General features: G+C 48.2%; 1 pseudogene; it reads left to right on the top strand.

Moving 5' to 3' along the window:
- Positions 1–326: 326 nt before the first annotated feature.
- Positions 327–1,680, top strand: LOC147991488 (F-box/FBD/LRR-repeat protein At5g53840-like; annotated as a pseudogene).
- Positions 1,681–26,560: the final 24,880 nt, after the last annotated feature.

Here is a 26,560-nt window from a genome sequence, read left to right as displayed (position 1 = left end):
TATATGTGCTGCCACACGCCCCATGTGCCATGCGAGCAGGCGTCAGTTGATGGGATGCATGCGAATAGTCCGCTGCGCAGGCGTACCGGGAGGCATGCGTGCAGGTGTGTGTATTGACGAGGAGGCGTGCGAGTAGCTGTGTGAAATGGTAGGAATGGCAGACGTCCACTATGCAGGCTCACCGGGAGTTGATACAACTTTTGAGCGCAGCCTGCCTCGCTCCCACTGGTCCATATTAATTGCGTGCCCAAGCCGCCGACCATAATAGGAGGCTGCACCCCCTGTCCACAGTGGTCACCGACGTCTGGACTCCGGAGTGTATGACGATGTCGCCGAAGCGCACCATCGGAGGGAGTGGCGATGCCGGGGCTGGTGAAGCACCCGCACAACGCGTCAAGATGGCCACAGAGGTTTCCGTCGCCGCCGACGAGGTCTCGCGCGGGCAGCAGCACGACCTTGAATTCGTCGGCGCTGTCGTGCCCCCCCTAGTCGGAGTCGGAGGTCAACAGCAACTCCGACAACAACTACGACTCCGACGGAAAACCGGTCAGTCACCTACATATATGTTTGTGCCTTTTTTCTTCCTGATCTTAAGAATTGATTTCAAATGTCCTACATTTTATGCCATTCTTTTCTTTCAGATTGGTATTTACACAGATGAGGCTCCATCTAGCGCCGCCACTGGATGTAGATCTTGGATCCGGCTGTGCGGCCAAAAGCGCCGCCTGGACCTGACGAACCAGTAGAATCTCCAGCGGAACGCATAAGCGATCTCCCGGACGACATCCTTGGGGAGATCATCTCCCTTCTCCCCACCAAGGATGGCTTCCGCACACAAGTTCTCGCATCTCGGTGGTACACTCTATGGCACACCGCGCCTCTTAATCTCGACTGTCGTCAGCTATCTGTCGATGATGATTCTAAACTCCCCGGAGCCATCATCTCCTCCCACAGGGGCTCCGTTCAACGCATCTGCATCCCGACATGCTACCTGCTGGACATACCCTACACCGTGGCCGCCTGGATGACATCCCGTCATTTCGATAAACTCCAGTAGCTTGAGCTCTACCATTAATACAGCGATTGGTTACCACCAATAGCTACATCTGTGCCCTCACCACCGATGCCCATCTCATGGTTTTCGTCCTCTCTCTGCACCGCCACCTTGACCCGGCACCATCTAGCAGACAATCTGGTACAAATGCTTTGAATGCCGCTGCTAAAAAAACTTACGCTTGTGTTGGTTCATCTGTGAGAGGCCTCACTACACAGCATCATCCACTCCAGTTGCCCTGCACTGGAGCGTTTGGTGCTTGTTTTTGGAGCAGGAATCGATATCCCTTGTCTCAAAATAAAGTCGCCTCACCTTGCAAGGATTGGAATTAGTTTTGAAGGACAGGAGCTCATCATTGAAGATGCCCCTTCACTTCAAAGGTTGGTCCTTGATTGTTGTTATAAACCTTAGCAAATAAATGTGGTCTCTGCGCCTAAACTGGAGACCTTGGGTGCAATTCGTGATCCATTTAAATGGTTCGAGATGGTGTTTGCCTCCGGACCTACTGAGGTACTGTATATTATTCATGTACAGTTTTGTAATTTGCATTTTTCATTTGTGCGCATACGTTAATTATCATCTTGGAGTACACTTTTCGTGCTAATATTATGTTCTATGCTCAATGAAGTGCTTGTCCATCCTATCAGTGGTGGTGGATTCTGTCAAGACCTTATATATCAGTATGTGGTGTTTTGATCTCAACATCATTATTGCCTTGTTGCAATGCTTTCCATGTCTGGAGAATTTGTATATAAAGGTGATGATTTCACGCACATTGAAAGCCCATATATAATGTACTATAATTAATCATTCAACTATCACTCTTTCAACATAATCTTTTTTAGACATTAACTGTTTTCAATTTTCATCTTTATTTAGGCAACAACACATGGAGAAAAAGGTATAACCAATCGATGGTTGATGAAGCACGGGGATTTTCTCAGATCTCATGACATTCGTTTGAAGACAGTAACGCTGGAACGATATTCATCCAACAATGCAAACACTAGCTTTGTCAGATTCTTCATGTTGAATGCAAGGGCACTATTGTCCGTGAGGATTAAATTTTTCAACAAAAAATTACTCACGGCTGCAAGTGTTGAAGAGCATAAAAAGAAGTTTCAGGTGGACCTAAGTGCTTCTGATCGTGTTCAGCTTCTATTTACAACAGCTTATGGTCATCATGGAGCAGTAGAATTATTGTATTCGGATCTTGATTTTATGGATCAGGCCGATCCATCTGATTGTAACTATCGAAAACTTTGGTTGAGTTAGATGTCATTGTCCTATTCAATCTGGGTTATGTGTAAACTTGATGAACAATTAATCCTTGTGCTTTTGTACCTTTTGTAAGTTGGAGTTAGACATTGTTGCCCTTTTCAACTAGGGTTTGACCCACATTTTCTTTCATACTGAGCCAATGGCTTGCCATTTCTTTAATTAAGACATAAATACTATAAGCATTGACAACATAGGGAAAGCGCCTCACTCTCGCGGGATCCTTGAGATCTTTGTTCATTATAGAACTGCAAGTCCTTAGCGCCCACCAGCACCCACAAACTTATTTTCAGCTAGCACACCAAATGGGCTGTAATTCTTAATAAGAAAAGCTGCATGGTAGTGACAAATTTGGATTTGTCATTTGGGACCCATGAGGAAAGAGCCTATCTAGGGCGGTGCCGACTCGATTGTAAACATTTAGAAACCTGGTTTTAAAGTTACTGTAAATCCAAAAGTCGCCTCAAAATTATGAAACTTGGCATGGTGTTATGACATAGCACCATCATGCTATGGTAAAAGATTAGTCCAATTTGGGACTAGTTTTGGTACAAACTTCTTACAAATTGGAGCTTCTCTCAAAAAGTCTCATGGTTCCGAGAGGGACCTTGTCACCTATGTGTGTGAAACAACATACGCTGTCTCTTCCTGCCTTGATTTATTTTACAGAGGCAACATGCAACTATAGTAGCGTCGTCCTAAAAATTTGAAATTATTCATAGTTTGTTTTGCCTTTTAATACATTATTTGAGTTTCCGAGGCATTTTGGAACGTACTTTGGTGTGTGCAAAGGTCATGTGTGTACTAGCCACATATGTAATTGGATGTTCAATCTGTTTATGGAATCAAGTCCTTATAAGTTATAAGTACATATGTTGTTGTTCTGTGTGCAATGACATCACACACGGAGCATACTGGGGAACCCGTCGGTGATGATTTCATCAATCGCTGACACTGACAATTGTATTCCACCAAGCGTTTGCCAAAACACAAATGACTTATTAGCAGCAACCGTCTGTGTTATTATCAGTCTTCGCACACATTTCCGATTACAGACCTCTTTGCCACGTATAACACACATCTTGTTATATTGAACCATTTCTGTTCTCTTGGCTCATAGCAAATAGTTTATCCGATTGAACCGCACGCCATATATTGCACAGACCTTGATCTGCCTGATCGTTTCTTTTGTGTTGCCTAAACACAAACAGTTCATCCGAGTGAACCATATGTTGTATATCGCACACACCTTCATCTGGCTGCTCGTTTCTTTTGTTCCTCATCATCACAAACATTTAATTGAACTATACCGTATGCCCTGCATCGCACATGCAACCAAAATCTAAACCATGTTTGATGCATCCTCCATCGCAAACGTTTTCACCTTTTTTGACGGTTTTTTTACACCATCGTTTGCGATTATTGCATCACACACAGTTTCGTCGAAGGGTCTCTGATCGTAGTGTCGCGTTAGCAGCATCCTGCAGTAGTGCATGTTTATGAAACTTCTATGGTGATAATTGTGACAAAACCCGGTATCATCATAGATGTGGTGGGCTCCTACTTCTATGACAAAAAATCATGACAGAAAATGGGCTTTTCGCCCTGGGCGGGCCGGAGACATAGCTGCATGACATTCTTTGGGCCGTCCATGACGGAAAAAACCATGGTAGAAGCAAGGGCGAGGAAAATTTTGAGGAGTTCATGGTTATGGTGGGTGGCCGGGGCCAAGCGATGCACGGAGGTTTGCATGTATCTCTCATATACTACGCACGTCTGTGCGAGGCATTGGGCTCTAATTGAACCCGAGCGATTGCACTGGCTACACGTTACTGAACCCGAGCGATCGATCGATCCCTGGCTGCTAACTAAACCCGCTCGAGGGATTCCTTCGCTACTGCTGCTAACTGAAGCCGATAAAACCTGCTGCCTCTTGATGAACAACGAGCATTGATGGGGGTTGGATGAATAGTTCCCGGTGGGGTTGGATGAACAGGACCCCATGGTAGGAGAGGTCGTTGCTGCAGGATGAACAGGACCCCGATCGAGCTGGTTGGGGGTGGATGAACATGACCCCGTGGAGGGCTGGTTGAACAGTATCCGGTGGAGGATGGATGAACAGGACCCCATGGATGGATGGTTGAACAGTAGCCGGTGGAGGCTGGGTGAACAGGAGCCCGTGGATGAACAATAGCTGGTGGAGGCAGGAGGGAGACGTCGTGGATGAACAGTCGCACGTGGAGGCTGGAGGAGGTCGACGGTGGATGAACACTAGCCCACGGAGGCTGGAGCGAGGCAATAGACGGTGGATGAAAAGTAGCCTGTGGAGTCCCGTTTTGCGGTACGCCACACCCCTCCCGATGAGCAGGATCCCCATTTCGACCGTAGGAGGTCGAAGAAAAGTCTGTTTCCTCCATTTTGCGGTACACCACACCCCTCCCGATCAACAGGAACCCGTTTCAACCATAGGAGGTTGAAGAGAAGTCTGTTTCCTCTGTTTTGGGGTACGCCAGACCCCTCCCGATGAACGGGATCCCGTTTCGACCATATGCAGTCGAGCAGAAGGCCATTTCCTCCGTTTTGCGGAACGCCAGGCCTCGTTTCGGTTGTTCTGTCCAAGCCGGTTGGCTCCCGATGAACGGGACGCATTCTGTTGCCTCCCGATGAACATGATGCAGTTTCTCCGTTCCGACCCAGCCGGTTGGCTGCCGATGAACATGACGCCGTCACTGCTCTCTGCTGCCTCTCCATGTACACGAGCCATGGCCGTACGTATGCGCGAGTAGGTGTCCGACACCCTACCCGTATGTACGTACATGGCTGTATTTACTTTCTTGCAACCTAGTTGTACGTACGTGTACACGATATAGACGGGACTGTGTAACATGCTATGTCCGCGCCTCTACTACGACATGTGCCCTTCCTTACTCGGACACGGTTCATCGCTGCAGCCTGCAGACAGACCGACCGACCAGTATGTACTTACACGTTTGCGACCAGACAGACAAACCTACGTACGGTTGTACTGGGTGGGTCCCAGCTGTAAGGGAGGTAAGGAGGCACTTCCTTGCGTTTGAAGATATAGCTGGTGGGTCTCAGCTGTCAAGGGGAGAATCATATTTTTTGCCCGTAATATGGATGCACTTCCTTGCGTGCGAAGATGTAGCTGGTGGGTCCTAGCTATCAGGGGGAAACATTTTTTTCGTGAAATACGATGGCCCGTCCGGTGGGTCCCTGTCAGTGTCAAAACCGGCGGATCTCGGGTAGGGGTTCCCGAACTATGCGTCTAGGGCTGATGGTAACAGGAGGCGGGGGACACAATGTTTACCCAGGTTCGGGCCCTCTCGATGGAGGTAATACCCTACTTCCTGCTTGATTGATCTTGATGATATGAGTATTACAAGACTTGATCTACCATGAGATCGTAGAGGCTAAACCCTAGAAGCTAGCCTATGATTATGATTGTTGTTGTCCTACGGACTAAACCCTCCGGTTTATATAGACACTGGAAGGGGCTAGGGTTACACAGAGTCGGTTACAAGGGAGGAGATCTACATATCCGAATTGCCAAGCTTGCCTTCCACGCAAAGGAGAGTCCCACCCGGACACGGGACGAAGTCTTCAATCTTGTATCTTCATAGTCCAATTGTCCGATTGTCCGAGGACCCCCTAATCCAGGACTCCCTAAGTAGCCCCTGAACTAGGCTTCAATGACGATGATTCCGGCACGCGGATTGTCTTCGGCATTGCAAGGCAGGTTCCTTCTCCGAATACTCCATAGAAGATTTTGAACACAAGAATCATGTCCGGCTCTGCAAAATAAATTCCACATACCATCATAGAGAGTATATTATTCCACAAATCTAATCTGCTGACAACTTTTTATAACAGACGTCCTGCCGTGGCCCGGTCATTGCGAACCATTTTTCCCTGCCTGCCACTGCACGTGTTGCGAGGCGGTTTTATTGGCACGTCTTGTCGAAGCAAAGATCGTGTTCCCCTTATCACGGGATTCTCATCAATATAGGTGCGGTTAACCCAATCGTGCTTGTTAGTATGACTCCTCGATTTTAGGCAAGTTCCAAACGGCCACGCGGAGGACGCTTGGTATTCGCCCTTTTTATAAAGGGGTCAAGGCCTGTCCTTTTCTTCTCGTGCTCGATCCTTCCCATCCCCCACCTCGAGTTCCAACACCCCAGGCTCGGGCTAAGCGCTTTGGACCTTCAACCATGTCCGGATCCAACCTTCAAGGTCGGTGGATGGCCTCCTCTGTCACAGAGCAGGACATCAAGAAGCTACGGGAAGCCAGGTATCTGACCGCCGAAATCTTGCATAGGTGCCTGCTCAAGGGCAGGTCATCCCCACTCCCGAACCCAACGAGAGTGTCGTATTTGTTTCCCACTTCCTTTAAGAGCTAGGCTTTAGTCTGGATCCCTTTGTTAGAGGGCTTATGTTCTATTACGGGCTCGATTTCCATGATCTAGCTCCAGATTCCATCCTTCACATCTCGTTGTTTATCGTCGTGTGTGATTCCTTCCTCCGCATCACCCCACACTTCGGCTTATGGCTCAAGACCTTCAATGTGAAGCCAAAGACGATCGATGGGCGACACGCAGAATGCGGAGGTGCCATAATAAGAAAAGGCGCCGATGCTCTATGGCCAAAGGGTTCCTTCCCGGAGGTGTCCAACTTATGGCAGCGGGAGTGGTTTTACATCACAGCTCCCCGAAGTATGAAGTGGGCAACTGCCCCCGCCTTACACTCGGGCCCTCTGCCGCAACTGGCGTCATGGGTCAACAAGGGGCTGGACTGGGGACCAGTTAATGACGAGCCAACATTGCAAAGTCGCATCCGAGATCACCTCAAGAGGGATGTCAGTCTTGTCAACGTAATGCAAGTTATGCTAGTTCGTCGGGTCCTGCCATGCCAACATCGATCTCTCCGTATGTGGGAGTTCAACCCGGAAGGACTGCAAACTATTCAGCAATTCTTCGGCGTGACGCTCGAAGAGACGTATGGATTGTTCTTCGAATCACGAATAAAGTGTCCGAACACCACCGAGGATGTGGGTCTCAACTGCAACCATCCAGATACCCACGTAAGTAATTTTGTGGCCGAACATGCTGTCTTTTTATTTGTCACAACATCATTCTGAAAAAATCGCTCTTGGCCAGGACTAGATAAGAAAGGCGGAGATGATTAGGTGTTCGGCCCCCCTTCCCGAAGGCTCACCGGATCATGTACTAGCCAGGATGCTTGAGCGCGCACCTTATCAAGTGCCATCAGGGGAAGATAAAGGGAGGAATAAAGAAGCTGAAAGCGGGCTTCACGCATTACTCTTCCAAACCGGGGGAATTAGTGTCTCCGTGAAGGAGGATAATCGGGGAGAAGAATCTAGAATCCCCTCTCCCCAAGGAAGGAAACGACCGACTCTGAAGACTTGGAAACGAAGGTTTCCAAACGAGGGAAGAAACCTTCGCCAGGGGGCCCTGCCCGAGAGGGCGTCCTTACCGCACAGTGCCTGCAAGGGGGGCAGCCCTCCACCGAGCTGTAAGTGAACAATAGTACTTTTGGTAAATATATCCTGCTTTATCTCCGAGGACAATAACCGCGACATATATCTTGCAGTCCAGCTCGTAGCCCTTCTCGACAGAGTTCGTCGTCGGGGGATCTTCTTTCGGAGATGATGGAGAGCGAAACGCCCCCCCTGCCTCCCCGCCACCTGGGGCGGACGACCCTAAGGAGTCATCACGGAGGATTTCTCCTGATCCGCCAAGGCCAGAAGATGACCATTCGGACACCCGAAGGCCGGAGTATTCGGCTCCTAAGGAGAGCAACAAAAAGAATCTGGGATTGTCCGGTGCACAACCGGACGCACTGATGGGTCTTTTGGAGCAAGTGTCTATCTCAGAGGCGCATCATACTTTAATGGGTACGGTGGCTGAGAGGATTTCATCCACCAAAAGTGGGTTGCATGAGGCTTTTACGAGCCTGCTAAGAGGCTTTGAGGTACACAAAGTAATATATAATTTTTTTGACGGTACCGCACGCGCTAGGTGTGCTGCATACAGATAGTAGCTCCCGAGACTTTGTTTGCTGTCCAGAGGCGGCAAGCAGAGGATCATAGTCCCAGGAAATGACCGCGCTGCTTTGATGTGCATGCGGCTGAGGGTCCGGTGGCTGGCCGGACTGCTGAGTTTGCCGGACTGAGGCAGCAACTTGATGCGGCAGATGCCGACATTGCGCTTTTGAACAAGGGGCTTGACGAGGCACAGGGTATGTATTTTTGGGTGGCCAACAAATATTAAGAGGAGCATGATGCTAGTATCTATAATATGCTGTGACTGCAGATGGAGCTGCGGCCATGGAGACCCTTCGGGCGGAGCTTGCCCGAGCCAAGGAACAAGCAAGGAGAAGTGATGCGGAGGCCCTAAAGGCGGCCGAAGACTTAAGAGCCGAACAGGATGCTCATCGCCAGAGCGAAGATAAAATAGCCAAGATGGCTGTTGAGCTGAAAGATGCCGCCGGCCGATATGAGCTTCTTGAAAAGGAAAGCCAAGAGAAAGCGGGACCTAAAGAAAGCCATGGAAGTAGCCAAGGAAACCCACTCTGAAATGAGAGCGCGAAGGAGGAGCTCCGTCAAGCCGGAGATATCACGGCTAGGAAGCCCTTTTTGTTGTGGTTGAAGTTCGGAGATCCGAAATATGCCCCTCTGGATCAATTATGGAGTGCTGTAGACGCGTATTTGGACTTGGCAATGAGTGCTGCTGATGCGACTGAGTTTTTCAAAGATCAAAAATATCATGAAGTGGAAAGGTTGTTCCGGTCGCAGTTCAGTGCTCCAACGCGTCCGCTGCTATTGAATGAACAAATGGCCGAGTGGGCCGAGCTCCATAGGTTGTCCGGACTTGCCATGAGGTCTGTCGTGGATCATCGTTGGCCGAATGGGCTAAGGCTGAATAGTTATTTTGGTTTAATGCAATGATTCCTTGGTGTTGTGCCGCATATCGACGCTGTAAAGAGGTCGGCGTGCATAGAGGGTGCGCAGATGGCTCTTGCCCGTGTTAAGACATACTGGGCAGAGATGGAGACCACCGCTATTGCGACCCGGGATCCGGCCGTAGGCCAGGTCTCGGCTAAGCACTATTTTGAAGAAGTCCTAGAAGGCGCTCGTGTAATAGAGGCTCAGTGCTCGAAGAGTATCATGTTCGAGTGACATGTATCCCAATTGCAAAAACAATTCTATTTGGATTATAAAGGCTGTGTTTATACTTTTGCCTGAAAGTATTATGATGCCATTTATGTATGTATATAACCTGAAAGTTTGCAGCCGTCGGCTTCATCCCCCATTCACATAATGCGGGGGTGTTCGGAAAAGCGTGCGTTCACACTTGACCCAAAGTCTTGCTCCATTAAGGAGGTGAGAGCGCGGCAAACAAGGCAATCAGAATATATAGCTTTAACACTTTCACTTAGCCATAGGAGTTTCACGGTGGGGCTACTATATATCCCCTGGTACTTCTGGGCTCATCTGAACACGGTGCGCGTACATACATGACCGGGAAACCGGTCCTTCGTTAATGCGGAGGAATCGCGAAGATTTCGCTGAGTCATCAAGTGGTTAACTAGTCTCGCGCTTTATCATGATAGTCAGTTTTTGGCTTTCTCTATTGAGGTGCTCATCCAGATGAACCAGGGCACAATCGCAGTAGTTCGCCTGGTGCCACCTTAGCCGATAGAGCGGAACGTAAGGTAGCAAAACACGGGAGCCGGGCAAACCCAACTATTGACCAAAGACATGATTCGGAGCTGATGCATATAAGGCCAAACTCGCGATGCCGAACACTCCCTAAGGTGTTCAGATTTTACATCATATACTGGGCTGAGAAACGCCCTTGATTATGATCCCTTAAATTTCAGGTACTTGCATTAGTGTGACGTGACGAAATGTCAATAACGTCAGCATCCCTTTCGGTTGTGTTGAGTATCCAGAGGGAGTGAAGCAATAAGAGACAGTAAAAAAGGTTTACATAGGGTCTTAATCTAAAAAGAAGCCTTTGAGCAGGGCCCTGCTGCACGTCTACACATGTGTCTCCGTTGTGCCGTATTTTGGAAGGGTGTAGCACGATAATCATCTGTAAAAGAGAAAAACGCAGGTGAAAGTCTTCGTGCGAAAAAATGGTTATGTTTAATGAACCATTAAAATGCAATCTAAATAGGGTCAAGCCGAACGGTAGCCCTTTTTACATGCGGGAAGCCCCTAGCACCACCTATTGGGGTATATCCATCAACCCAACCTCAGGTTTATCTGAGCTGTTATAGCTAGTGGTGTGCCAGACTCGTCTAACCGTGTCCGCGGTCTTGACGACCGATCATTTCTTCTGGTTGGAGAGGCCGTTCAGTGATTGGCTGCTAGAGCCACCATGTATTCCTCCTTACGTGAGGAATGCTCTGTGTTTCTGATAACTTTGATGATGCCACGTGGACCAGGCATCTTAAGCTTAAGATAAGTGTAATGCGGTATTGCATTAAAACGAGTGAAGGCTGTTCTCCCGAGTAGTGCGTGATGGACGCTTCGGAATGGAGCGATGTCGAAGGTTAATTCTTTGCTTCGGAAGTTGTCGGGAGAACCGAACACAACCTCTAGTACTAGAGAGCCCGTGCAGCGGGCCTCTGGGCCTAGTATTACTTCTTTAAAGGTAGTATTGCTTTGGCTGATTCTGGTCGGGTCTATCCCCATTTTGCGGACGGTGTCTTGATATATCAGATTAAGACTACTGCCGCCGTCCATAAGGACTCGGGTGAGATGGTATTCACCAATTATTGGGTCTAGCACCAAGGCAGCCGATCCTCCGTGCTGGATACTAGTCGGGTGATCCCTGCGATCAAAAGTGATCGGGCAGGTCGACCAAGGGTTGAACTTGGGGGTGACGGGCTGCACGGCATATATGTCTCGGGGTGCGCGTTGGCGCCTCCTCTTCGATATGTGAGTTGCATAAATCATGTTCATTGTTTTGACCTCTGGTGGGAATTTTTCTGTCCCCTAGTGTTCGGCTGGCGAGGCTCATCCTCGTCTTTGCTTGGTGTCTCCCTCCCCTTGTGTTCGGTGTTTAGCTTGCCGGCCTGCTTGAAGACCCAACATTCTCTGTTGGTGTGATTTGTAGGTTTGTCAGAGGTGCCATGAATCTGACATAATCTGTCTAGAATCTTGTATAGGCTGGACGGTCCATCTCTGCTGCCTTTAAATGGCTTTTTCCATTGATCGGGTCGAGAGCCCCTGAATCCGGCATTTACCGCCGTGTTGTCTTGGCTGTCTTCATAGTTTCGACGCTTGCTTTTATTGCGTCGCGGTTTCCCGTTGCCATCCCTGACTTCGGATGTGCCTGGGTTGCTGGTGCCGCTACGGGTCAGCCAACTGTCTTCGCCCGTGCAAAAGCGGGTCCTAAGGCTTGTTAGGGCTTTCATTGTCTCCGGTTTTTCCTGGCTGAGGTGTCCGGCGAGCCATTCGTCCTAGACACTCTGCTTGAAGGCCGCTAAGGCTTCAGCATCCGGGCAGTTAACGATTTGATTCTTCTTCGTGAGAAATTTGTTCCAAAGCTTTCGGGATGACTCTCCGGCCTGTTGAATTATGTGACTTAAATCATCTGCGTCTAGAGGTCGGACATAGGTCCCTTGAAAATTGGCCCTAAAAGCATCCTCAAGCTCTTCCCAGCTTCCAATTGAGTTTTCGGGGAGGCCTTTCAGCCAGTGCCGAGCTGGTCCTCTCAACTTGAGGGTTAGGTATTTGATGGCGTGGAGATCATCTCCGCGAGCCATGTGGATGTGAAGGATAAAGTCCTCAATCCAGACCCCAGCGTATGTCATTCCGTCGTATGCCTCTATGTTCACGGGTTTGAATCCCTCTGGAAATTCATGGTCCAGCACCTCATTGTTGAAGCATAGGGGGTGCGCGGCACCCCTGTATTTGGATGTGTCATGGCATTCTTCGGACGGTTGTAGCGTTTGGTTTTGATACCGAGCTGTTATTCGGTCAGTATAGTTGTTTGGGCGGCCATGATTCTGTGCCGGAGCGCGCTTCCTAGATTCGTAGATGGACCTGGCCATACCGGCTTTTTTTGCAGGTCTTCACGTAAATCGTGCGCTGACTTGTGTGCGACGTCGTTAGCTGATGACCCACAAGTATAGGGGATCTATCGTAGTCCTTTCGATAAGTAAGAGTGTCGAACCCAATGAGGTGCAGAAGGAAATGATAAGCGGTTTCCAGCAAGGTATTCTCTACAAGTACTGAAATAAGTGGTAACAGATAGTTTTGTGATAAGATAATTTGTAACAAGCAACAAGTAACAAAAGTAAATAAGGTGCAGCAAGGTGGCCCAATCCTTTTTGTAGCAAAGGACAAGCCTGGACAAACTCTTATATGATGTAAAGCGCTCCCGAGGACACATGGGAATATCTTCAAGCTAGTTTTCATCACGCTCATATGATTCGCGTTCGGTACTTTGATAATTTGGTATGTGGGTGGACCGGTGCCTGGGTGCTGCCCTTACATGGACAAACATCCCACTTATGATTAACCTCTATTGCAAGCATCCACAAATACAACAAAAGTATTAAGGTAAACCTAACCATAGCATGAAACATATGGATCCAAATCAGCCCCTTACGAAGCAACGCATAAACTAGAGTTTAAGCTTCTGTCACTCTAGCAACCCATCATCTACTTATTACTTCCCAATGACTTCCTCTAGGCCCAAACAATGGTGAAGTGCCATGTAGTCGACGTTCACATAACACCACTAGAGGAGAGACAACATACATCTCATCAAAATATTGAACGAATACCAAATTCACATGACTACTAATAGCAAGAGTTCTCCTATGTCCTCAGGAACAAAAGTAACTACTCACAAAGCATAAACATGTTCATAATCAGAGGGGTATTAATATGCATATAGGATCTGAACATATGATCTTCCACCAATTAAACTAACTAGCATCAACTACAAGGAGTAATTAACACTACTAGAAACCTACTAGCACCAATCCCGGACTTGGAGACAAGAACTGGATACAAGAGATGAACTAGGGTTTTGAGATGAGATGGTGCTGATGAAGATGTTGATGGAGATTGCCCTCTCCCGATGAGAGGAGCGTTGGTGATGACAATGGCGATGATTTCCCCCTTCGGGAGGGAAGTTTTGCCGGCAGAACAGCCCTGCTAGAACCCTAGATTTGCTCCGCCAAGGTTCCGCCTCGTGGCGGCGGAGTTTCGTCTGAGAAGATGGCTTATGATTTTTTCCATCGAAAGAGTCCATATAGCAGAAGATGGTCACCGGAGGGCCACCAGGGGGCCCACGAGGTAGGGGGCGTGCCCAGGGGGTAGGGCGCGCCCCCACCCTCGTGGGCAGGGTGTGGCCCCCCTAGTGAAGTTCTTGAGCTCAATGTTTTTTATATATTTGGAAAACATCATCCGTGAAGTTTCAGGACTTTTGGAGCTATGCATTCTCCCTCTTTATGTAAACCTTGTAAAATAAGAGAGAATAGGCATAAGTATTGTGACATAATGTGTAATAACAGCCCATAATGCAATAAATATTGGTATAAAAGCATGATGCAAAATGGAAGTATCATTAGCCGCCCTGTTGCGGTCACGGGGTGGTCGATCCGGCTGATCGGTCGTTTTATTTTTCGGCTGAATGGGCTCTAAGGCCTCGTCGTCGAATTCACGCAGCAGCTTGCGCTTTGGATAGCTCTTTGTGTGGCGACTGCCATCGTATTTTTCTTCACTGTCAAGCACTTTGTTCCATCCGCTGTTGAGCGTATTCTGCACGGCCTTAAGCCTTTGCTTCTGCTTCTTCAGGCTCCTCGCGGTGGCGGTAAGCCTTCTATGGAGGTTCTCTTGTTCCAAGTGCCTTTCCGGGATGATGTGTGCATCATTGTCCGGACTGTTCTCCTCTCCGGAGACAGGTTGTTGAGCTTTACCCTCGGCGTCGCCATGATCGGACAGCGGCTCTGTACTATGTTCGCCGTCTGCTGGCTCATCCTGCTCCATCGCTGGGTCCATGTGGTCGTCGTTTCCTTTGGAGTTGACCGGGGTATTATTCTTTCTTGCGCTGTTATCGCTGTTTTTGCTGAGGTGGGATTTGGAGCGGCGCCTACGTCGTCGCTTTGGTTGCTTCTTGAGGGGACTATCCTTCGCTGCATCCTCCCGTTCCTCGTTGTTGTTTTCTTTGGATGTATCCACCATGTATATATCATGTGATGAAGTAGCTCTCCAGCGCCCTGTGGGCGGTGGTTCCTGCTTCTCTCCTGCATCGTCGTCCATACCGTCGATGTCTTCGGAGTCGAAATCAAGCATGGCGGTTAAGTCATCGACAGTGGCCATTAAGTGGGTGGTGGGTCGGGAAAGAATTCCTTCGTCGTCCGCTTCCCACTTGAGCCGGAAATAGTTTGGCCGAGGGTCTCCTAACAAGGAGAGAGACCTCAATGAATCTAGCATATCGCCCAAGGGCGAGTGCTAAAAAATATCCGCGGAGGTAAACTCCATGATCGGTGCCCAATCAGATTGGATAGGCATGGATGCAGGCGGTTCGGAGCCTATGTACAGGGACGAATCCAAGGGTCCAGTAATACAGGTCTCATAGGAGGTGAAGTCAGTATTCGGCTCTATCACCGGTGAGTGTGCAGCCTCTGTGGCGGGGTCCATTCACCCGTCCTCGGATGGCACGATCTGCTCCGGATTGAGGGTCGGAGTAACTGCAGGTGCGATCTCCCGAACACCGTCCGATGGCAGAGCTAAGTCATGCTCGTCGTGACTCTGCGGCGCGCCTAGCACGAGCTCGAATCCATCGAAGATCAAGTCTCCGCAGATATCGACAGTGTAGTTCAAGCTTCCAAACCTGACCAGATGGCCAGGGGCGTAGCTATCGATCTGCTCTAGATGGCCAAACGAGTTGGCCCGCAGTACGAATCTACTGAATACGAAGATCTGTCCGGGGAGAAAAACCTCACCCTGGATCGCATCGTTGCCGATGATCGAAGGAGCCATCAAGACTTTACATGACGGCACAGTGGAACTCTCAATGAAATCACCATTGTCGGTGTCAAAACCAGCGGATCTCGGGTAGTGGGTCCCGAACTGTGCGTCTAGGGCTGATGGTAACAAGAGGCGGGGGACAGAATGTTTACCCAGGTCCGAGCCCTCTCGATGGAGGTAATACCCTACTTCCTGCTTGATTGATCTCGATGATATGAGTATTACAAGAGTTGATCTACCACGAGATCGTAGAGGCTAAACCCTAGAAGCTAGCCTATGATTATGATTGTTGTTGTCCTACGGACTAAACCCTCGGTTTATATAGACATCGGAAGGGGCTAGGGTTAAACAGAGTCGGTTACAAGGGAGGAGATCTACATATCCGAATTGCCAAGCTTGCCTTCCACGCAAAGGAGAGTCCCACCCGAACACGGGACGAAGTCTTCAATCTTGTATCTTCATAGTCCAACAGTCCGGCCAAAGTATATAGTCCGGCTGTCCGAGGACCCCCTAATCCAGGACTCCCTCGGTCCCTGCTGTCAGGTGGAGGAATCATTATTTTGTGAGTAATAAGGAGGCACTTCCTTGATCCGGCCATAGACCCAGTTGTCAGCCTCTCCAGGTACAATACTCTTCCGATGGAAGTCATTCCTTGACCACATTGACCATGCCGTGCCGAGAGCAGCAAGGCGGTGGACGACAGCGAGGCCTAGGAAGGGGACGACACGAAGGTGGGGAAGATATGACAATGGATGCCCACGCGGAGAGGAGTACTAGGGTTGACTGGTTCAGCTGTGGTGTGAGGCTACCGTCGCCACAGAATAACAGGGGTTGTGAGTGAGTAGAGGGATGGCCTGGCCAGAGGTTGGAGTAGGGTGGGGCAGTGAGGCCTGTGCGACTGCAGAGCCGACCACGGGAGGCCGGAGCAGGCGGCACGACCGGCGCTGTTTTGGGCGGCTGGAGCAAGAAGACTGGAGGTTGAAGATGCACTACGGCCATTGGATGGACATCATACAGTCACTAGAGCTAGAATCGTTCATATTGACTAAGTTGACAAAGCCCTCCATCCGCGTCAACTTAGTAGGCCCACAAGTCAGCCTCCCACTATGGTGGGTCCTAGCTAGCAGGGGGAGTATTCATTTTTGTGTGCATAATAAGGAGGCACCTTGCGTGCAAAGATATAGCTGGTGGGTCCGAGCTGTCAGCGGTAGGAATGTTTTTTCATGAACTACAGAGGCCCTTCCGGTGGGTCCCAGCTATCAGGTGGAGGAATCATTATTTTGCGTGTAATAAGGAGGCACTTCCTTGCGTGCGGCCATGGACCCAGCTGTCAGCCTCTCCACGTACAGTCCTCTTCTGATGGATGTCGTTCACTGACCATGTTGACCACGCCGCCGAAAGCACCAGGGCGGTGGACGACGGCGAGGCCCTAGACTAGAACGACCAGAGAAGCCCCATTGTTTTCCTGTAACAAGGAGGCACTTGGTTGTCTAGGTCCCTACTGTCAGCCTCTCCACTTACATCCCTTTTCCGACGGCTGTTGTTTGTTGACCATCTTGACCACGCCGCGCCAAGAGCACAAATGTGGTGGACGAGGGCGAGGCCCAGGAAGGGAACAACCCGGAGCCGACGAAGCCATAGCAGCGGATGCCCACGCTGAGGTGAGTACGAGGATTGACTAGTCGGCTTTGGGGTGAGGCTGACGTCGCCGGAAAATAACAAGATGCGCGGGTGGGTAGAGGGATGGCCTGGCGGCAGCACAACCGGCCACGGGAGGAGGGAGCAGGTAGTCCCGCCGGTGTTGGTTTGGGTGGCTGGAGCAGGAAGATCAGAGATTGAAGAAGCACGACGGCCGTTGGATGGACATCCAACAGTCACTGCTCTATGTTGACTAAGTTAACTAAGCCTTGTGTACGCGTCAATTTTTTTAGGACATCGTCATCGTCAACCTAGTAGGCCCAGAAGCCAGCCTCCAAATCTGTGCAAAACAGCATACAACCCATTAGCCATTATTTTCAATAATTTACATCCCATTTGCGATTTCTTAAGGATATTTTGATGCCCATATTCTGGGCACTGCTAAAAAATTCAATGAAATTTTGCATATTTTGGTGGGGTCCGAACTCTTTTAATCATGAAATTTCGAGTCACGTTAAAAATAATTTTGAAAAAATTATATCAAAATAAAATTCAAACAAAATTCTCCGCAAAAAATGAATGAAATTTAAAATCTTGACTACCAAGATACCCGTGCGTTGCATGGAACATCAAGATGCATTTGTATGAGTAGTTTATCTTGTGGGAGAAAAGGATGAACAAGGGAAGGCCTTATCTGCAAATGTGGAGAGGAGTGCGGGTAAATTGTCATAGTTTACTTCCTATCCGTTAGATATAGATCGGATGGCCTATATTGCATGATGGCAGGCACAACATCATCACCAACTCTGCCTTTTATAAGAGTAGAGAAATCCAGAAAAAAGATATTTGAATGTAATTGCCGGTTGGCTTTGGTTTAAAAATTTACAGCCCATTTCTTACTACTTATAGCCCATTTTCTGGGGAAGCCCATTTCTTACTACTTGCATCCCTCCTCGTCTTGAAACATTTGCAGCCTAGCAGGGCTGAGAAAAGCAAGTAGGCCTCGGTTGGGTGTTCTCCAAAAAAAGAACTGGGCTAGCCATTTTCAGAAAGAAAAAATAGATCATCTGGGCTCGTCATGTGCTTAAATAAAAGCGTAAGCATGGGCTATATGGGCCAGAGCCCCCGCACAACACGCAGTTGAGCTCTGTCTCTAAAACTAAAAAATAATTGGGCGAGTTGCTAGGTCCCTGGTGTTATCCGCTCGTTGTGTAATTTTCCCATTTATTGACTACATTGACAATGGTGTGGGACCTAGTTGTCAAACAATTAGCAGGCATTATTTTTTTGGCTTGTAATAATGAGGCACCTGCTTGCGTAATGCAATGACCCTGGTGGGTCCCTACTATCAGCCTCTCCACGTACAGTCATATCCTGATTCCTCTCGGTTGTTGACCATGTTGACAACGCTAGACGACGGTGGGCACAACGAGTGAACCAAGGCGGAGAACGACGGTGAGGCCTTGGACGGGAACGAACAACAGCCGTGGAAGATGCAGTAGTGTAGTGGTAGGCAGAGGGGAGCACGAGGACAACAACATGTAACTCAAGCTTACAAACGGTACAAAAATACCAAGGATTAATTGTTCATCAAATTTAGACAAAACCCAGATTGAACATGGCAATAACATCTAACCCAACCACTGTTTTTCATAGTCACAAACAAATGGATCGGGCAGATCCATAAAATCAACATCCTGTGCAAAAAAAATTGGAGGATGACTTGTAGTTGTTGTAAATAGAAGCCGAGAACGTTCAGAAGCTTTGTCCACTTGAAACTTCTTTTTTTGTTGTTCAACATGTCCGTCCATGAGAAATATCTTGTTCAAAAACTTAAGCCTCATGGACAATAGTAACCTCGCATTCAACAGGAAGAATGTGACAAAGCTTCTGTTTGCCTGGTTGGATGCATATCCATCCGTCGTTATTGTCCTCAAATGAATGTCATGAGAATTGAGAAAATCCTGGTGCTTATTATGCCACCGATTGGTTATATGTTTTTCTCCATGTGTTAGTGCCTAAATAGACATGATGATTGAAAACAGTTAAGGTCTAAAAAAGAGTATGTCAAAAGAGCGACAACTGAATGGTTAATTCTAGTACAATATATACGGGCTTTCATTGTGCATGAAATCATCACCTTTATATATAAACTCTCCAGACATCGAAAGCATCGCAGCAAGCCAATAATTATGTTCAGATCATAACTAAACATTCCGATATATAAGATCTTGATAGAGTCCAACAACATTGATAGGCTATCCATGGAAGAACTCTTCATTGAGCATATAACATAATATTAGTACCCAAAGTGTACTCCAAGATGATATAAAACTTATGCGCACAAATGAAAAATGCAGCTTATGATTACAAATGTGTAGATGATAATATACGGTACCTGAAAAAGTGAGGAGCCAAACACCAACTTATTGTGATCATTAAACGGATCACTAATTACACCCAAGGTTTCCAGTTTGGGTGCAAAGACGACAGTTATTTGCGAAGGTTTATAACAATAATGAAGGAGCAACCTTTGAAGTGAAGGGACATCTTCGATGATGAGCTGCTGTCCTACAAAACAAATTCCTATGCTTTTAAGGTGAGGTGACTTTATTTGGAAACAACTGATAGGGATTTCTATTCAGAAAATAATTAGCAAGCGTTGTAGGGCAGGGAAACTAGAGTGGATGATGTTGTGCAGTGAGGCCTTCGACAGATAAACCACCACAAGCGAAAGTTTTTTTAGCAGTGGGAGTTGAAGCATTTGTACCAGATCATCTGGTAGATGGCACCAGCGAAGGTGGCGGTGTGGAGAGAGGAGGAAAACCACGAGATGGACAACGGTGGTGTGGGCACAAATTCTTAGTGTTCGGTTTGTGGTATGAAACTTTCGTGGTAATGGTAGAACTCAAACTGTTGGAGTTTTTTGAATTCAGGGGATGTCAACCAAGTGCCCACCATGCAGGGTATGGACAGCAGGTAGCGTGTCGGGATGCAGAGGCGTTGAATGGGGCCCTTCTGGTGAGAGGACATGATGGCTGTGAGGAGATCAAATTCAGGAAGGACATATATCTAACAACAATCGAGATTGAGGCGTGTGGTGCGCCATAGAGGGCGCCACCGAGTTGAGAGGACTTGTATGGCAGCAATCCTTGGTGGGGAGAAGCGAGATGATCTCCCCAAGGATGTCATCCGGGAGATCGCTGATGCGGTCCACCGGAGATTCTATGGGTTCCTCAGGTCCGGGGGGGCTCACCGCTTTTCCCCATGCTGCCGGGCGCGGGATCTTCAACCGGCATCGCCGCTAGCGGGATCCTCATCCTCTTGGTGTTGGGGACAGCAAACTCCATTTTCCTTGTGGGCGTCGCACCGAGCTCATGCGTTTGAGCAGAGTAGCCAGAGACGAGCCTAGTGGCAATGCGAGTGGGGAAGAAGGAGGGCGGTGGTTTTCTATAGGAGTGGAAGAAGAGCAGCAGGCGTTTTCTGTACGAGTGAGGAAGAAGGTGAGCGGGGGTTTTCTATACGAGTGAGGAAGATGGGGAGCGAGGGGAATTGGGGGGCACGGAAGCTTGAGAGTCCATTGAGTTGTAGTATAAGTGGAAGCGAGGAGGAAGGAGGGTTTTTCTGGGATCGCCCCCTCTTCAAGAAATATGGGCTTCTCGCAAAAAACAAAAACAAATGGGCTTTAAGATGGATACGCTGTTGTATCGGCCCAGTCGGCTGCCCGTGTTTCGTTCTGGAGGGCTTTAACACTAGAGGCAGACCATTAGAGACACTCTCCAGCTCTCCAGCTTATTGCCCATTCGAAAGAAAATAAGATACGCCTCCAGCTTAATCATGGATCCTCATCGGTCAACGTACGAATAAGCTTATTTCATCTTGCATTGGTCATTCTACCTAGTTAAGAATGTAGGAATACCTGGATCACCGTGAGGTCAGCTGACAGCAGGTTCCACTAAAATTGAGGTTTGTGCTTCTGTTTGCACAAATAGACACCATATGGAGATAGACAACCCTGTTTGCACAAATATGTAACATGGTTATTTAAGCAGTGTCATTTTTTTGCAGTGGCATATGATTAATAGCAGCATCTCATATGTTATCAATGGCATTATAGTGACAGTATGAAAAAGTGACATTATCTAAGAAGTGCCATCACATCAAATCAACACTAGCACTAGATTAACAGGGGCTTACACTAACATGGATAACAATTGCATTATGACTATGTGATGACAGATTGGGAGTAGCACTAGATCAGTATGTACGTGCATGGTTAACAAGAACGATCATTCTAATGAAGGGTGATACAGAAAGGATAAACACATCGTCGTGTCAACCATTGTGCAATTAAATTTTGTGCAGTTCAACGGAGATGCAGCTATGTTATCGGTGTCAGAGTTTAGTGTACCATCCCAAAACACTCTTTATGAGAAATAAAGCAAGACAGAAGCATTTCATAAATAGGTGGTGGCATTGATTCATTTTATCAATGGCAATAAATTGACAGTGGCATTACTTAACAACGACATCACGTTAACAGTGGCATTGTTTCATTTTACCTGTGATGTTAGATTAACAGCAGCAGTAAGGGCATAGGGACAGGGGAGGCACAAGCACATTTTACAACCACCGAGGCATAAAGTTGTGAGGTAGAGGTGTTGCGGAGTGCGGCAAACATGCAAAGCATGTCTGGATTTGTGAATTTTTTGTTCTCGTCAGTGACCTTTCCTATGTGACCACAAGAAATCTAGACATGCTCATTCTCAGTTGCATTGTCGACCCAACACCCCCCCACTTTCTGTCCTTTTTCGACCAAGAGACCGATCAGGCCAACATCTTTATTTCCCTTTCCAACCAAGATATCGGTTCGTTAGCCAGTATCTGCAGTACCTTTTTCCTCTAATACTAAAAATTTAGGTGGTGTTCGAGTGTTCGACAAGCCGACAGAGCTAGCTACATGGAGAGCTTTGTAATACTAGAAGAATATCCACATGGAGGATGTAGCGACATGGGGAGCAATCCTAACTTGATGAAAAAAGGGATGCAGCAACTTGGGGAGCTGGGCCATTAGAACAAGGACGGTTCTAAAAAAAGTTATACCTCTAGTCGGCGGGATGAGGCGAGGCAGGTGGCAGGGAGCAAGGGTGAGGAGGACCTACCATGCTGGCGCCAAGTCATAGAAGACGGCATGCGTCAGCTTCCTCCCTCGCCACTGGCGACCACGAGCGGAAGGTATCCGGCCGGATCTGTGTCAACCGGAGAGAAGAGAGAGAGAGACAAAGAGAGTGGACACCACGGTCTTGTTTAGATCTGGAGAGGGTGAGAGTGTGAGAAGAAGAGAACAACCCTAGCAAGCAAGTCCCGAAGTGGACTAGTGGAGTAGTAATTGTTTTCCCCTCTGTAGTGATCATTTTAAATTGAATACGCGTGCAGCCATATTTTTTCATTTAACGTACCAGTAAAAACAAACTCGATCAATAACCGTGCTACCGCGTTCAGGTCGCACTTGGTATGGATGACATTTGGTCCCAGACCCCACATTAAGTGGATGACTAGATGTCTCAAATTGTCACGTTACCTGCCTTTTCGTGTGCAAAGGCGCTCCATCGTGAGTGTACCCGGTGAGGGAGTCCTGGATTACGGGGTCCTCGGGCATCCGGACTATGTGATGTGGGCTGGACAAAAGGGCCATGAAGATACAAGATAGAAGGCCTTCCCTCGTGTCCAGATGGGACTCTTCTTTGTGTGGATAGCAAGCTTGGCGTGCGGATCTAAAGATTCCTTTCTCTGTAAACCGACTCTATACAAACCCTAGCCCCCTCCGGTATCTATATAAACTGGAGGGTTTAGTCCATAGAGGCAATCATAATCATGCAGGCTAGACAATTAGGGTTTAGCCATTACGATCTCGAGGGATCAACTCTTGTAACCCCTATACTCATCAAAGTCAATCAAGCAGGAAGTAGGGTATTACCTCCATCAAGAGGGCCCGAACCTGGGTAAACATCATGTCCCCTGCCTCCTGTTACCTTCGATCCTTAGCCGCACACTTCGGGACCCCCTACCTGAGATCAGCCGGTTTCGACAACAACATTGGTGCTTTCACTGAGAGTTCCACTGTGCCCTCGTCAAAAGGCTCGATGGATCCATCAATCATCTACAACAATGCTGCTATGAAGGAGATTTTTGTCCCCGACAAGATCTTTGTATTCGGCGGCTTCGCACTGCGTGCCAACTCGGTTGGCCACCTAGAGCAGATCTATAACACCCACGATGCGGCTATATCTCCCACGTGTCGGAGCACGACTTAGAGGCATAACCGCATAGTAGGCATGTCGCAAGAGGGGTAATCTTTACACATCCCATGTACTGAATAAGAGAGGGATAAAGAGTTGGCTTACAATCGCCACTTCACTCAATACATAAATATGGCATTACAACATCCAGAATACAATCATGGTCCGACTACGAAACCAAAATAAAAGAAGACCACCCCTAATGTTAGATCCCCGATCGCCCCGACTAGGCTCCACTACTGATCAACTGGAAACGAAACAACACAACGAACACGAACTTCATCGAGCTGCCTCTTGAGCTGGGTTGCGTCACCTGCACTGGTATCATCAGCACCTGCAACTGTTTCGGAAGTATCTGTGAGTCACGAGGACTCAGCAATCTCACACCCTCGCGATCAAGACTATTTAAGCTTATGGGTAGGAAAAGGTAGTGAGGTGGAGCTGCAGCAGGCACTAGCATATATGGTGGCTAACATACGCAATTGAGAGCGAGAAGAGAAGAAAAACACGGCCGTGAACTAGAAGTGATCAAGAAGTGATCCTGAAACTACTTACGTCCAAGCATAACACAAGAACCGTGTTCACTTCTCGGACTCCGCCGAGAAGAGACCATCACGGCTACACACGCGGTTGATGCATTTTAATTAAGATAAGTGTCAAGTTTTCTACAACCAGACATTAACAAATTCCCATCTGCCCATAACCACGGGCACGGATTTTGAAAGTTCAAAACCCTGCAGGGGTGTCCCAACTTAGCCCATCACAAGCTCTCACGGTCAATGAAGGATATTCCTTCTCCCAAGAAGACCCGATCAGGCTCAGAATCCCGGTTACAAGGCATTTCGACAATGGTAAAACAAGAACAGCAAAGCCACCCGAATGTGCCGACAAATCCTGATAGGAGCTGCACATATCTCGTTCTCAGGGCACACCGGGTAAGAAATCCGTAAAACTAAAACCAACCCTCAAGTTTCCCCGAGGTGGCGCTGCAAAGGGCTCTAGTTTGGACCAACACTGAGAGGAGCACTGGCCTGGGGGTTTAAAATAAAGATGACCCTTGAGTCTGCAGAACCCAAGGGAAAAAGGCTTAGGTGGAAAATGGTAAAACCAAGGTTGGGCCTTGCTGGAGGAGTTTTATGCAAAGCGAACTGTCAAGGGGTTCCCATTATAACCGAACCGCGTAAGGAACGCAAAATCATGGAACATAACACCGGTATGACGGAAACTAGGGCGGCAACAGTGGATCAAAACACCAGGCATAAGGCCTAGCCTTCCACCCTTTACCAAGTGTATAGGCGCGTTAATTAAATAAGAGATATTGTGATATCCCAACAATAATCATGTTCCAACAAGGAACAAACTCCATCTTCACCTACAACTAACAACGCTATAAGAGGGGCTGAGCAAAGCGGTAACATAGCCAAAGAACGGTTTGCTAGGAAAGGTGGGTTAGAGGCTTGACAAGGCAATATTGGAGGCATGATATAGCAAGTCGTAGGTATCGCGGCAAAGCAAAAGAGCGAGCAACTAGCGAGCAAAGATAGAAGAGATTTCGAGGGTATGGTCATCTTGCCTGAGATCCTGCAAGGAAGAAGGACGAGTCCATGAAGAAGACAAACGGACGAAGTCAAACGAATCCTCACAAATGCAACGCTATCGGAACCAACCCGAAGAAGCAACACCGGAAAGAAACAAACAACATAGTAAACCACCATCACATAACCAAGGCATGATGCACAACCAAGTATGACGCATGTATGGTTTAAATATGCATGGCATGGCAAAGGGCAGAAGCAAAACTACAAGTTAAGTGGAACTCAATATGCAACGAGTTCCATATTGACAGAACACCACATCAATTATTTAGTTCTCTCCCGTTTAGGTACCCAACAATATTAAATGTTGTTAAACATGGCAAGAGATGAAGCAAAAGTAAACTACACAATCTAAGCAATTTAAATGGGGCCGGAAACAACAACAACAACAATTCCAGTAAAACCACATATGCATTTAGCAAATTGGTGCAACAACACTTTTAAACATTTTAATTGTTGTTATCATGATGCAGATGACATTTGCAAGTTTTATGCATTTTTTTTTTAAAAGTTGACATGAGCAAAATTATGAAGCATTTGTCATCATGGTGGAAACGAAAAGGGGTGCCACGGCGACGATAACGAAACGGTGCCACGGCAACGTTCCGGTTCCGATAAATCATTGAGACGCCGGTACAAAAGGATCTGTGATGGCAGCGTGTCATGCAAGATGATGGGGTGATCCCGGTTGCTGGGTTCCCGCGGGTGGACGTCATGGCAACAAGGAACTCACAAAGAACAACTCGGACACGGAACAACACACGGTTCAACTCATACATCGCAAGCATTCGGTCCACGAGCGGTTGTCTCCGGGTTATACCTTCGAAGCGTGCGTTATCGGAGGGGTTTGAGTTCGATGCGATGTAGTCGTTCATGGGTATTCGAGGGAAGTAGTGGTTCACGTTCGTTTTCGGAGAGGTATTTGACGAATCCAAGGTTTCTGAGGGCGACGGTAGTAGAACTTGGTGAATCCGAGTTCTTCGGAGGTCGTCATCGAACTTGGTCAAATACACGATGTGGGTATACGTTCACTCGACGGCCTTTGGCGATGGTAGTTGTACACGGGTCTTGGCCACGGAAGTAGTCGTACACGTTTTCGTAGAGGTTCGGGGTCAACGACACGGAACTTGACGTCCATGGGGTTTTTGCGGGTCGATGGTAGTGGTTCATGTTTTGTAGCCGTTTGAGTCATCGGTGGAGGAACTTGGCGGTCCATGTAGTCGAACTTGGTGCATCCGAATGGTACTTGGCGAATCCCCGTAGTCGAACTTGGTGGCCTTGACGTCCAACACAAAATAGCACAAGGGCCTCGGGATGCCAACAGCAAGGAGGCGATGGTAGAGCAGCGGGTCTCGGTGGCCGGCGTCGCCGGATCTCGCGGATGGGAGGCTGATGCCTCGAGAGCTCGCGCGATCGAAAGCCATCGGCGCTGGAGTTGGCTGCTGTTGTTCGAGGCGAAGCAGGTGTAGATCAGGCGAAGCGGAGGCAGCGGCAGTGGGGCAGAGGAAGGGAGTGGACGACGATGGAGGCAGGGCAAGAAGGCGCGATGGCGGCCTGGACTCGGGCAGGAGGCCGAGCGCTGCAAGCGCGTGACGATGATGGCGACGGCATTGTCGGCGGCGTCCTTGGTCTGAAGTAGGGGAGGCGGAGCTGAATGGCA

The sequence above is a fragment of the Triticum urartu genome, chromosome 1A (genome assembly GCF_056163025.1).
Source record: "Triticum urartu cultivar PI428250 chromosome 1A, HENAU_Tu73, whole genome shotgun sequence".
Classification (NCBI taxonomy): Eukaryota; Viridiplantae; Streptophyta; class Magnoliopsida; order Poales; family Poaceae; genus Triticum; species Triticum urartu.
This window is presented reverse-complemented; position numbering and strand designations above follow the sequence as displayed.